This window comes from Sorex fumeus, unplaced genomic scaffold (assembly GCF_029834395.1).
Source record: "Sorex fumeus unplaced genomic scaffold, SorFum_2.1 ptg000037l, whole genome shotgun sequence".
NCBI lineage: Eukaryota > Metazoa > Chordata > Mammalia > Eulipotyphla > Soricidae > Sorex > Sorex fumeus.
In genome coordinates, this window is record NW_026606094.1 from 71786992 (window position 1) to 71800000 (window position 13009).

Genomic DNA, 13009 nt, shown 5'->3' on the forward strand with positions numbered 1-13009 from the left:
GGCGCCGGGGGTGTTACTGCCTAGCTACTGGAAGATGGGAAATCTGGGTGGAGGAGGCCCAGTCCTGATCCAAGCATGCTTGGAGAACTCAGCCCCGGGTCTCACACACCCGGGTTCCTCTGCTGGTTCCTTCATGCGTGAGGCTCGTCCGAGCATGTGGAGGAGAGTGGTCTTGAGCATGGCTGTGGCATAAATTATAGAGAATGTAATTATTCTTCATTTTATTAATAGTACCATGTGATTTTTAAAGGTTCTGTTCGTTGATAATGCACAATGCTAGATATTGTTCTTGAGGAGAGTTAGGGGTTCAGAGGAATGTGGGTCAAGGTAAAGTAGCACTAGACTCTAAGCTGGTAGTTGTTGGACTTAGAAGAGGTCACATGGGCTCATCACACTACTCAACTCCATCCACTAACAATGCCCCACAATAAAAAAAGAAAGAAAGAAATAAGGAACCTCAGCAGCTTCAAGTTTAGCCCAAATCACAGTTATTTAGCAGATCCAAGGAGGGATGAACATGCTTTCGCAGACCAAGGTGAGTATTGGAGATAAGTGTTAAATGCTGTTAAGGGGTTGGGGAGACAGCCCAGGGACTGCAGCACGTGATTTACATGCAGGAGCACGAGACTTGACCCCGGCACCAAGAGACCTCACTGGCACCCCAGAGTACTGAGGCAAGTGTGGTTGCCAAAGCAAAGCCGACAACTTATGTTTTGTTTGTTCATTTTCTTTTTTGTTTGTTTTTGTTTCTTGGGGATGGTCACAGTCAGCTGCGCTCAGGGCCTGTTCCTGGCTCTGCACTCAGGGATCATTCCTGAGGATGCGGTTGAGGGACCATATTGGGAGCTGAGAACTAATGCGGTCTTGGATGGGTTTAAGACTGTTTCTTCCCACTGTACCATCACTCTGTCCCCTCCCCCCCCACACACACACAATTTATTTTCCTATTAATCAGAAAAACTTTGGCCCATGTATGCCTAGGTTGTCTGCTTAAACTTCTCTGCCATTATGAATTGTTGCCTGCTTCTAGGCTGTTATGTGGATCTTATTTTTCTCAGGAATAGATTCATGTCAACATTTTCCGTGCCACTTCCCTGCTGCTGAGGTGTCATCTCTAGTAGTGAAGGGTTTATGAGATGCTCTGGGTTTTCTCCTAAAACTAAGAGTGAAGGACCCCAGGCCAACATTATGCCAAACCCTTTTTAGTCCTCAGCACTATGTGGTCCTCCGAGCTGCGCGGGGTGTATCCTGGTGTGGCCCTAGTGGTCCCTTGAACTGTACCACAACCTAAGGCTCTGCTGCATTAAATTGCCAGCCCAGATGGGAGGCTGGCTCTTGCAATATTCTTTGCTAGCTTTTATTTGAATAGACCCTTTGATTCCTGACTGAGACACCAGATAATATAGAACGCTGGGTGAAATTGTTGCCTTTGGTCCAAGGACACCCCCCACATTGCTGATACTTTCTCTTCCCAGAAAACATAGAGGGCATTGTGGGAATTATGAAAGGGAAGCTTTCCCAACTGAAAAAATAGCAAAATCTTCACCTTTAGCATTCCATCCTGTCCAATGGAATCTTTGTGACCATTTTTTGAAAATTTTGAGCGATAGTGAAGGGAGAGCAGCTTTATAGCAACTCAGAGGCCACTTTAGGCATTGTAGCTTGTAAAAGTGTTCTATAACTAAGTAGAAATATTTTATTATCATATAATTTTTATATAATATATTTTATATAATATGATATAAAAGTATTATAAAAGAACATCTCCTGAACTAATGAGAGATCATTCCTTGTTGTGCTGGTGAAGTCTTAACATATAGGACAGTTCATTTCCTGAAACTGGAGAGTGCCAGCTAGTGGAGTTCTCCAGTCCATGGAATTAGATCTAAGACAGTGATTGATCATTATTCAAGAACTGAAAAACATCAAAGGGATGTTTTGTCTGTTCTGCATTGGAGGATTGCGTTTTGTCAGAACTAAAGGGAATATGCATGTCTATAGGATAAAAGAATAAATACTTGGAATTATAAGATTCCCCAGGAAACTCATGCATCTCTTTGCTCAAATGATTACAGAGATTACAGAGACATGTTTTCCATGAACGTGAATGTTTTTGTTTAGTGGAAGAGATTGTGTTCCACAGCCCTCATTGTGATTTTAAAAAGAAGCACCATTCCTAGGAAATTCCCCCAAAGAAGGAAAAGGTAAAAGCGGTGGTGGGTTTAGAGTGGGAAGGTTGATTTTGAAATGTGAGGGAGGATTTTCAGAAGAGAAGATTTGGGAACCAAAACCCAGGCCTTTCTCAGATGAGAGCATAGGAGGGCCTGACCATGTGAGCAACATGAGTTCTCAGAGGTAGGTCACAAGCATGCAGGGGCTTCCTGCAGCGTCACAGGCCATCATGGAGATCCAGACCCACCCACATGAGCATGCCACCTTTCCTTCACTCCCTTAAGGATCACGAGGGAAAGCTTAGGTTAGATGGAGAAGAGTGGAGATTCGCCACCAATAATAATGGTGGTTCCAGTGGCCCAGACTGTGCCCGTGGCATGAATAGCGCCCCCTTGTGGTGGGAGGCCCCTGGACTAGGAAGGAAAGGCTTCTGCGTCAGAGGGACCCAGGTCAACCTGAGTGGTTACTGGAACCTAGGCAAATCCTTTCAGACCTAGTTTTTTTTTTTATTTTTCACAAGTGGGATGGAAATAATACATATGAGGTGGTAAAGAAATGAATTTTATTTGCTGGTTTGGAAATATCAACACTGGGCTGGAGTGATAGCACAGTGGTAGGGCACTTGCCTTGCTCATGACCGGCCTGACTGAGCCAGGTTCGATTCCTCCGCCCCTCTCAGAGAGCCCGGCAAACTACTGAGAGTATCTCGCCCATACGGCAAAGCCTGGCAAGCTACCCGTGACGTATTCAATATGCCAAACACAGTAACAACAAGTCTCAAAATGGAAATGTTACTGGGCCCGCTCGAGCAAATCGATGAACAATGGGAGGACAGTACTTGAAAAGGCAATTAATTCCCTTCAACTTTCTCCTGCCCCATTCTCTCGGTTTTATGATGTTTTCCCCAGAATATAAAAGATCCTACTGTATTGTGGCCCTAGGCAGGACACTCAGAGAGGGGACAGAACCCAGCCATTTCCCTTTTCCTCAGGGGGTTCTTCAGGGCAAGATTCAAGGGTGTATTTATGGTGCTTGTTTCTTGGACACATTGATTCTTCCATTTAGCAGTTTATGAGCAGCACGCAAACTTGAGCTCGTTTTTCCCTTCTTGGTTGTCACTTTAGGCAAGTTTCCTCTTTATCTGTATGACCAGTTATTTTCATTGATTCATCACAAAATATAACTCAAAGCTGCTTCTTGCCAAGACTATCAAATACCGTGCTCACCTTCCATTATTAACTTATATTGGACAATTTTAGATTCAAGTACACACATTTCTTCCATTAGTTACAGGACCAGACTTGGCCTGTTTGCCCTAGATATGAGGGAGTAGTCAGGCTGTTGGCCTGGCAGGGCTGGAGGACTCCATGGCATTCAGTAGGACTCCTTCCTGCTGCCTCTTGCACCCAAGGGTGAGGTACATCGAGAAGAACAGATCCATGCTGGCACAGTCTCCCTGCAGAAGCTCTGGTTTGCGTTTGTTTCGTTCGTTTGTTGCTGTTGTTGTTGTTTTTTGGGGCCATACATAGCATTGTTCAGTGCTTACTCCTGGTTCTGCACTCAGGAATTACTTCTGGTGGTGCTCAAGGAACCATATGGAATGCTGGGAATCAAACCCGGGTTCGATTCCCAGCCCTACTCACTGTACTATCGCTCCACCCACTTCAGCAGCAGCCCTGCCATCAAAGCTTTCTGCAAACCAATGTCACTGATGCCCTCTGCCTCACCTTGCACTTTGCTGATGTTCACTTCTCCAGCAGGTTGGGGGGAAGGGGCTGGAGACAGCTGCATCGATTTTCTTATTTTATTTTACTTTGTTTCATTCCATGTTCATTGTTGCTAGGAAATGCTTGAAGAAGAAAATAAAAGCTATTTCTAAAGCTTTGAACGTGTTCTTCAAAGATGATATTGGCAAGTGAAAAGTGTTTGTCTGTGTGAGCAGTGCTGGATGAGAGGAGAGAAGGTGCTGTACCCCAGAAATCTCCTAGGGCAGATGCGGGGAGCCCATGAGATTCCATGTGAAAACCTAAAAATTGACACAACATCATAGGTGAAATGAAGGGAACTAAGCCGCTGCTGTTGGGACACATTTGTCCGTTACCTTAGGCCAAGACCTTCCGAGAACCTAGACCAGAGTGAATCACACTTCCCTACTGTTCTGCCTTGATACCCAGAGCACTGACCCTTGGGTCCTGCCAACCCTAGATTTTCCCGTAGGACAGGCCCCTTCCTGCTGACAGCCCCTGACCCACTGTATTTGAGAAATCTGTGCCTTTCACCAGACCTCTGGTTCTCTTTGCTGCCACAAAGAGACCTGGTACTTTGTGCCACAAACTCATGAAGATTTCTGAGCTTCAGGTTGGGAGGATGAGTTTGGAAAAGAGAGACCATAACCAAGTTACTTGTTGGCAAGGGGATTTTTCCATAGCAACTACAAATCACCTTTAGGTTGCTATTCAAACAGTGATCTTCTAAAAAATGGTGTAAGTAGCTGTGCTCCTTAATAAACATCCCTCTTGATCTCTCCCTGCCCTCTGTGAGAGGGTCAGCATCGAATCTGGAGTAAACTCAGAGACAAGGACTTGGGTATGAGTAGTTGATTTGGGAAGGCATGATTGCTGGCAACCCTGAGTGAGGGCATGAGATAGAGGAGGGAGGAAAGCAAGTGAAGGGTGTGAGTAGAATTGCAAGGACCTCCACTAACATACGTGTAGAGTGTGTGTGGACTTGTGCTTCCCTCTGGCAGGGACCAGCAAGTTGCTAACTTGCAGTCAGATACACCTCAAGACCCCAACAGCTGCTTCTCTCATTCAACTTACTGCTGATTCACTGCAGAAACTGAGGCATAGAGAGGTTAAGCCAAGGCACTTGGTGTAGAAGCATCAGCTCAGCACTAGAAGCAGGGACCTTCCCTCTTGCTCTCCACAGAGACCTTCACATGTCTGATGTGCCTCCCTTACATTTCATTTATTTATTATTTACTTTTTCCTCCGCCAGGATCAGGATATGGGCTGGTCAGGGTCACCTCAGTGGTTTGTGCACAGTACCAGAAATTAAGCTCCTAAGATCTCATCTGCCCTGGGTACCTTATAGGCCACCAAGTGATCTGCCAGGTCTTTCTTGCTGGAGATCTCTAACAGAACTGTCAGGATCTCCTTAGTGCTTGCAGGAACCACTGGGTTTGGACTTGAGAACTTGTGTTGACCAAGAAGAGCTAATTTAAGCCACAGAGCCATCTTCCGGGCTCTTAAGTTTGTGTCTTGTAAAGGAGGCAATGCAGGGTGGTGGTTAAAACTTCTAAGTCAAGTTTCTTGAGTGTCTGTCTTGCAAATAGTATATCAGACCAAATTGCTTAAACTTTCCATGTCTCCTTTTCACATCCTGTTATTCGTCGATTGCCTCGAGCAGGCCCCAGTAACGTCTCCTTCATCCTAGCCCTGAGATTATATTCAAGGCTCTTTAGGAGAAAGAGACCCATGTCTCCTTTTAGATCCTATTAAAATTCTTTATGTTCGTAATGAGCAATGCGAAGACCAAATGACTTAATATAGTGAAAGTACTTAACAGGAAAGTGAAGGTGTTAGTTGATAGTTTCACAGTTTTCCCCTCTTTCCTTAACATCTTTGGCTTTAGAATTCATGTAAACTCATTATAAAACAAAAACTCACCTATCCTGGCCACCTATCCTGTGAAGCCTCTCCCATAGTTTCAATATTATTACATTCCTGATGGTTTGTTCATTGCCTGTCTTTGTCATGAGTTACCAAACTCCCTCCTAACAGAGATGGAGCTGACGTTGCCCCTCACAGATTGGTAGTCCAGTTGTCTGGGAGAGGCATGCAACAAAAAAAGACGTTCAGGAAGTTCATGTTTGATGAATGACCACACACCTCCTTAGGGATCACTGGTGACACCAAAGGTCGTATCACACAGCGGGGTCACTGACTATTGACCTCAACAAAGACAAGCTTCACAAGTTGTGAAGGTTGCACAAGAAACGTGCTTCTCCCAGAACTCCCCACGTATTTATAGAACACACTCCTGAGGGCTTCAAAAGAATTTTCAGCTGTGGCTCATTTATTTAATTTGCTGCAGGAGGAAAGATGTAGAGTGTGGTATTCCCACGTGTGGTATTCACACTACAAGTAATTATCAGTGTTAATGTTTTATTATAGGTAACACTCTGGGATAACAAGTAGATGAATTTTAACAGCTGTTTGACCTTGACACACACTTGAAATAAGTTGGGGTGAAATGGAGGACTTAGATTCTCTGAGCTGTGCAGAGAACCCCTGGGGAAAAAATCAACCCAAATGGGTTGCTTGTGTGCAATGACCAAGTCCTTTTTGGTAAATATGGAGATAAAGTGTGTGAGAATGCCCTGGCCTTGATATTATGTCCTGGAACCAGCATATTACAAATGACCTATGCCCCCTACCAAAGTCTTAGCTCAAGTCCTAACCCCAGTACTTCATAACGAGGCAGATAATGTCTTTAAAGAGAAAAGCAAAGAGTCAGCCACATCTTAGCTCAGGTACATAATTATTTCTTTCTTTATGTCCTGCTCTCTTTCTCTCTATGTCATATTTCCTAAATGAAACTATTTGCTTAAAAATTAGAAAGAGATAGAGTGGCTCTTAAGTGGTGGGGAGAGCCAGGCGGGCAGGGACCACCTTCAGAGCTGGCCGCAGGTGGTATCATGGCAACCCGGAACCCCTCTCCCCAACAATATGAAAGTGATGATGAATCTTATGAAGTGTTGGATTTAACTGAGTATGCAAGAAGACATCACTGGTAGAATCGAGTGTTTGGTCACAGCTCCGGAACTATGGTAGAAAAATACTCTGTAGCCACCCAGATGGTAATGGGTGGAGTGACTGGCTGGTGTGGGGGATTTTTGTTCCAGAAAGTTGGAAAACTTGCAGCAACTGCTGTAGATGGTGGCTTTCTTCTCCTTCAGATCACCAGTCATAGTGGCTATGTTCAGGTTGACTGGAAAAGAGTTGAAAAAGATGTAAACAAAGCAAAGTGACAGATTAAGAAATGAGCAAATAAAGCAGCACCTGAAATCAACAATATAATTGAAGAAGCAACAGAATTTATCAAACAGAACATCATGATATCCAGTAAATTTGTGGGAGGTTTTATGCTAGGCCTTGCATCTTAAGGACATGAGTGTGCTATTACAGTGAAGTCACTGTGAGAGGAGAAATGGTGGTGACAAAGGGTCTCAACATTGTGTGCTGCCACATTCTACAGGGAGATAAGAAACACCTAGTTGGACAGTATCAAGCTCACAACATAGCATTTTACCATCAGAAGCTTGGCAAACAAACTATAGTATCTGCTATAAAACAATCCATATGGTCTGTGTACAGTAGTATTCCTGGGCAAAACATGGCTTTTGTTATTTTTTTAAATATGCATTTGTTTAGAAATTAGCCCAGAAAATATCATTGAATAGATATGGAGAGAAAAAAATTGTTTGGATATATTCCCCAGTGAACTATTATCCTTGTTTCATTTAAATAAGTTTTTTTATTGTACTTTATAGTATATTGGCAATGTTTAAAAATTGTATTATATATGCTTTGAGCTGGAGCGATAGCACAGCAGGTATGGCATTTGCCTTGCATGCGGCCGAACGGACCGACCTGGGTTTGATTCCTCCACCCCTCTCGGAGAGCCTGGCAAGCTACCAAAGGTATCTTGCCCGCACAGCAAAGCCTGGCAAGCTACCTATCACATATTCGATATGCCAAACACAGTAACAACAAGTCTCACAAAGGAGACTTTACGTTACTGAGCCCGCTTGAGCAAATCGATGAACAATGGGAGGACAATGACAGTGACAGATTATAGCTTCAGCATTAGGGATGACTTTTTTTAAAGTTACTTAAACATTATCAATACCCTTTTGTGGAAGAATTTAGAAATAATAGAACCATTACCAGTGTTTAAGTTGTCTTTTCTTGTAACTCTTTCTTTTCTTATATAATAACTGTACTAAACAATATCAAAGACTCTTATTTGTTTTTTTAATGTAAAATTATAAAAGTATTTAGCCTGCCCCTGGGTTTGATACCCAGCACTGCTAAAGAAAAAAAAAGTATATAAGCTATTTTTTATCAATTTATTTATCCTTGTAGCTTGGAGAAAAGTAATTATTTTGAAGGTTCATATTGTTAGGTCACTGATTCATTTTGTTAACTGAGTGAACTTTCTTCCTAAAGCCTAGTTATTATGTTGACCCCTTTTCAGAAAGATAATGTCATGTGAAGTACTTACAATTTTTAAAAATCTGGACAATGATTTTCAGTATAATTATGAAATTGTAACTTAGAATTGTCTCCTAGATGTAATCCATAGCTTCTGAAATTGTTGAATGCAACCCTGCATCGGGCCACAGAACTGAATGTGGTGGTGGTGGTCGGGGGGTTCATAAAAAATCTTAAAATTCATTTTAAAATAAATTCATGATTTATTATCAGTTAAAAAAATTAGAAAGAGAGAGAGAAAGTACAGTGTGACCCTAGTCCAAGATGATGTTATAAAGAAACTAGACCACAGAAGCACACACAGGGAAGCCCAAGTGGAAACTGGAGACCGGCTGCCACATGCACCCAAAGAGAAGAAGCTCTGGAGAAAGGAGCTTGGGTGGGGAGATGGGTCTGAGGGCTGGAGCATATTGCATGCCACAACTCTGGTTCAACCCTGGGCACCATCTGCTTCCCCAAGAACTGCTCAGAGCAAACCCCAAGCACCAACGAGGTAAACACTCCAAGTGTAGCTCGAAAACCAAAAACGGAAGTGAAAAAGAAGAAACCAGCCCTGCCAACACTTTGATCTTCCTTATAGCTTCACAATACGGGAAAAATCCATTTCTGCTGTCCACTGAAGTCACCTTAACCCCCGTCCCCTCGCCCACTCTACACACAGCAAAATGGCTCTTTGCTGCAGCAACCACAGCAAGTACACGACACGGTTATTAGCGAGCCTGCACAGATGCCACTCCCCGGGACTGTCGGCTCAGTGATGTCTCTGCTTCTGCCCACTCCGCTGCTCCCGTGCACTTTGACAGAAGGTCACTGGCAAACCCATCTGCAGAGTCAGCCATTCCCTGGTGGTTCTGCAGCAGGTGCCTCCACGCCTCTCCTGCAAGCGCCCGTCCTTCTCCCAAGATTTGGGGCTTTTACTGTTTTCTTCCTACTCATTTTTGTCCTATTTTGCTCACAGTTTAGAAAAACAGAATTTTGGAGGCCCTTCTTGATTCTAAGGGCTCATTTGAAGTTCTCTGGAGCTGGATGTCTTTGTCTTTTCCCTTCTTTCCTTTGTTTTTCTTTTATGGCCATACCTAGAGTTACTCAGGGCTTACTTTTTGCTAGTGCTCAAGGAACCAGAGATCACACCTGGTCAGTCGGGTGTAAGTCAGCGCTCTGCCTATTTCTACTGTCATTGAGCTGAAGCTTTGTTTCTCTTGCTTTTTTTTTTTTTTTTTGGCTCTTTTGTTCTGGTTTAGTTTCAGGGCTTACTCCAGACTCTGCTCTCTCGGACCACTCCTGGCAGGCTCTGGGGAGCATTTGGGATGCCTGGGATCAAACCCACTCAGCCAAGTGTGAGGCAAGTGCCTTACCTAATGTAGCCTTGCTCCAGAACTTTGTTTCTTAATGGCATAAACCACCAAGTGAGATGCCTGACACTGCATTTCAGAAACCTAGGCAGCTTCCCTGTGTTTCTAGAAGCTTGCATGGACAGTTGTATGTATCTCTTTCACCCTGAGATCCTTCCCCTCCAGCATAGGACAGAGCTTCCGTAGCCATCAATACAACCACTTACCAACTCACAGGCCCCACCGGACATGGGGGCTCCCTTCTTGGGACCCTGTTCTTGTTTCCAGTGCATTCTTGCTGCAGCACAGGGGCTCACAGACAGGAAAGATATCAGACCTGGCCAATTCAAGGTCTCCCTCCCACACCCTCCTCCCCCCATAGGGGGTGACAAAGCTGAGGCACCCAGGATTCTGGGTGTTTCCACCCCCTCAAGTTTGTGCCTACACATTATCCCACCTCCTCCCAACTCCCTGTCACAGAGAAATCACTCAGTGCTCATACATGACCCAGCATCTCAGCATTCAAACCAAGCATCAACTTTTTCAAAAGAATGGTGGCACATTTTTTTCAGTCACGGTCACGGTCCTCCCATTGTTCATCGATTTGCTCGAGCTAGCCCAGTAACATCTCCATTGTGAGACTTGTTGTTACTGTGTTTGGCATATTGAATATGTCACGGGTAGCTTGCCAGGCTCTGCCGTGCGGGCGAGATACTCTCGGTAGCTTTGCCAGTCTCCCCGAGAGGGGTGGAGGAATCGAACTCGGTTTGGCCATATTGGCTGCATGCAAGGCAAATGCCCTACCGCTGTGCTATCACTCCATAAGTTGAGAAAAAATATGAATGAAAATTGTTATACTTCTTTTTTTTTACTTTCTTGTTTTCCTCCTCATTCCATAGAAATATGACACTGGTTTTTAAAAAAAAATCTGTTTTGCAAACTAATAGTCCTAAAAAATTAAATATTAACATTATTATAAACCTTGGTTCCTAAATAAAAACTCCTTAAAATAAATATAAATAAAAATCCTGCTTTGACGTTTTTTGTCAAAAAAATGTTCTTGGCTTCTATAAATTTATGTGAGGCCACACCCGCTAGTGCTCAGGGTTTACTCCTGGCCCTGTGCTCAGGGATCACTCCAGGCAGAGCTCAGGGGACCATATGGGATGCTGGGATCAAACCTGGGTTACCAGGGTAGACTATATGCAAGCTAAGTGCCTTAACCCCTCTGCTATCTCTCTGACTCTCTTTTAATTTTTGTTTATTCGATTGTTTTTCCTTTATCAGGTGTCTAATTCATTGTTTAACCAACCAGATGAAAAGTTCTCTGCAGGCATCTACTAATCTAGTGATAAAACTCACTTCCCAGATCACAGCTCTTGGGGACTAGCTGTTGACTGTTGGCGGTATCCAGGATTTCCTCCCTTCCTTGAACATACCTATAATATTATGTTTTTCAAGTACTTCCAAATAATCAGTGGGATTTATCTGTGTCTGTGTGATTTTCCATGTTTTAAATAGACCTCCTGTCGTTATGTTGTTGAAGCAAGCTTAGATTCACAGAGAAAATCAGCAGAGTTCAGAGAATCCCCCTGTCCACAACAGGCAAGGCCTCCCCATCAGCAACAGTATTTTCATCTGACTGAACACCCATGTGGATTTTGAATTTTGTTAAAGGTACATTATTCTAGGCCAGGGATATAGTACAGGAATTAAGTCACTTGCCTTGTGTGCTGCCAACATGGTTCTATACCCACAACATATACAGCCTCCCTGAACACCGACAGAAATGGCCCTGAGCACAAAACCAGGAGTAAGCCTGAACACCTCAAGGTGTTGCCCAGCCCCCAGAGAAAATAACATTTATCACATTTAAAACCATCTTTTTGTGGTGTTGTTTGGCACAATGAGCATAATAAGTACACAAAGTAATTGAAAAATTTCTATATGATTTTAAAGTGTTCACGTTCGTTTTTCCATGCACCAGAGCATAATCATATGTTCTGCCAAAAACAACCCAAAAAATCGCCTCTCAAAGTATTGGCTCTGACATTTCTTGATATGAAATGTAACCCATGAGATCAAAAACACCTGAAAGGCAGTTGATGTTTGTTGACGCTGTTGGCATCTTAGTCCTAATTTCTAGAAGTTTCATTATCTGATGAGTCTGGAGCTGGCAGAAGGGCTGGCATGATGATTGCCTGGATCCCAGTGGCTGTCACACAGCCTTTTCCTGAGTGGGCTCCGGTCCTTGCTTTTCAGACTTAGAGTATGGTGTCGCCTTCAGTGAGATACTCTGGGGACAGAGCTCCTGTGTGCAGAGAAGGACAGTGGCTGGGCAGATCTCTCCATGTGTCATCGTTACGGCAGGCTCCAGCACTCTGATTACATGCAGCCTCAATCAGCAAGCCTAATTTTAGGAGGTGTAAGACAAAAATACAGTTAGGAGAAGTGAACTAAAAATAGCCTCTCCTTTTATTCTGTTACCATTTTCTTCATCCAATGAACAGTCTGTTTCATTGAAGCAAAATTCTTTCCCTGTCAGAGTTGTCATAAAGTTCTGATGGTTACTCAGGACAATGAAAGCCTGCGTTTTCTTTTGATTCCCTGCAGCTGTCATGACCTTCAATTTATTTCTGTCTCCTCGAGAATTGCTGGCATTCAGTTCAACAGATGCTCCTGTATTTTTTTTGCAGGGAGGATTTGAGGTGGCCTTATTTTATTAAAAATATACACGGAGTGTCATTCATGAGAGTGTGTTCTATGAGTCACACTTCGCGGACTCCCTCTGTGATTCTCAAGGCAAAAATACTTGTTTTTATTTTTAATTCACACTTCATGTTCCCATTAGAGAAGTGACGTTAGTTTGGTGATATTTGGGGAACAGTTATTATCTAGAAGACACTGGACCAATCACCGGATGGGTTGGTTGATGGAAACATGATTTTTGCCTAGAAAACTTGGCTTGGGGAAAACAGTTGCACCGTTGATGTGAATATAGACTCAATAATTATTCTTAAAGATAGACCTGCTTTGGGACTTTATTTTTTGCAAACTAGGCATGTGGCAGGAAGTGCAGGACTTGAAAGCAGGAAGGACCTTACAACCAAAAGGTCTCATTTGCAGACGTGTTACAGTGGGCAGGGTGCTTGCCTTGCATGTGGCCAACCTGGATTTGCTTGCCAGCATCCCATATGGTTCCCCAAACACCACCAGGAGTGATTCCCA

At 43.6% G+C, this 13009-nt stretch overlaps 1 protein-coding gene and 1 pseudogene across 2 annotated transcripts in view; both read left to right on the forward strand.

The window, feature by feature from the left end:
* The window catches only part of WIPF3 (WAS/WASL interacting protein family member 3), a 112543-nt gene that overhangs the window by 54303 nt on the left and 45231 nt on the right, over nt 1–13009 (forward strand). The window lies entirely within an intron of this gene.
* Nucleotides 6872–7678, forward strand: LOC130027308 (FUN14 domain-containing protein 1-like; annotated as a pseudogene).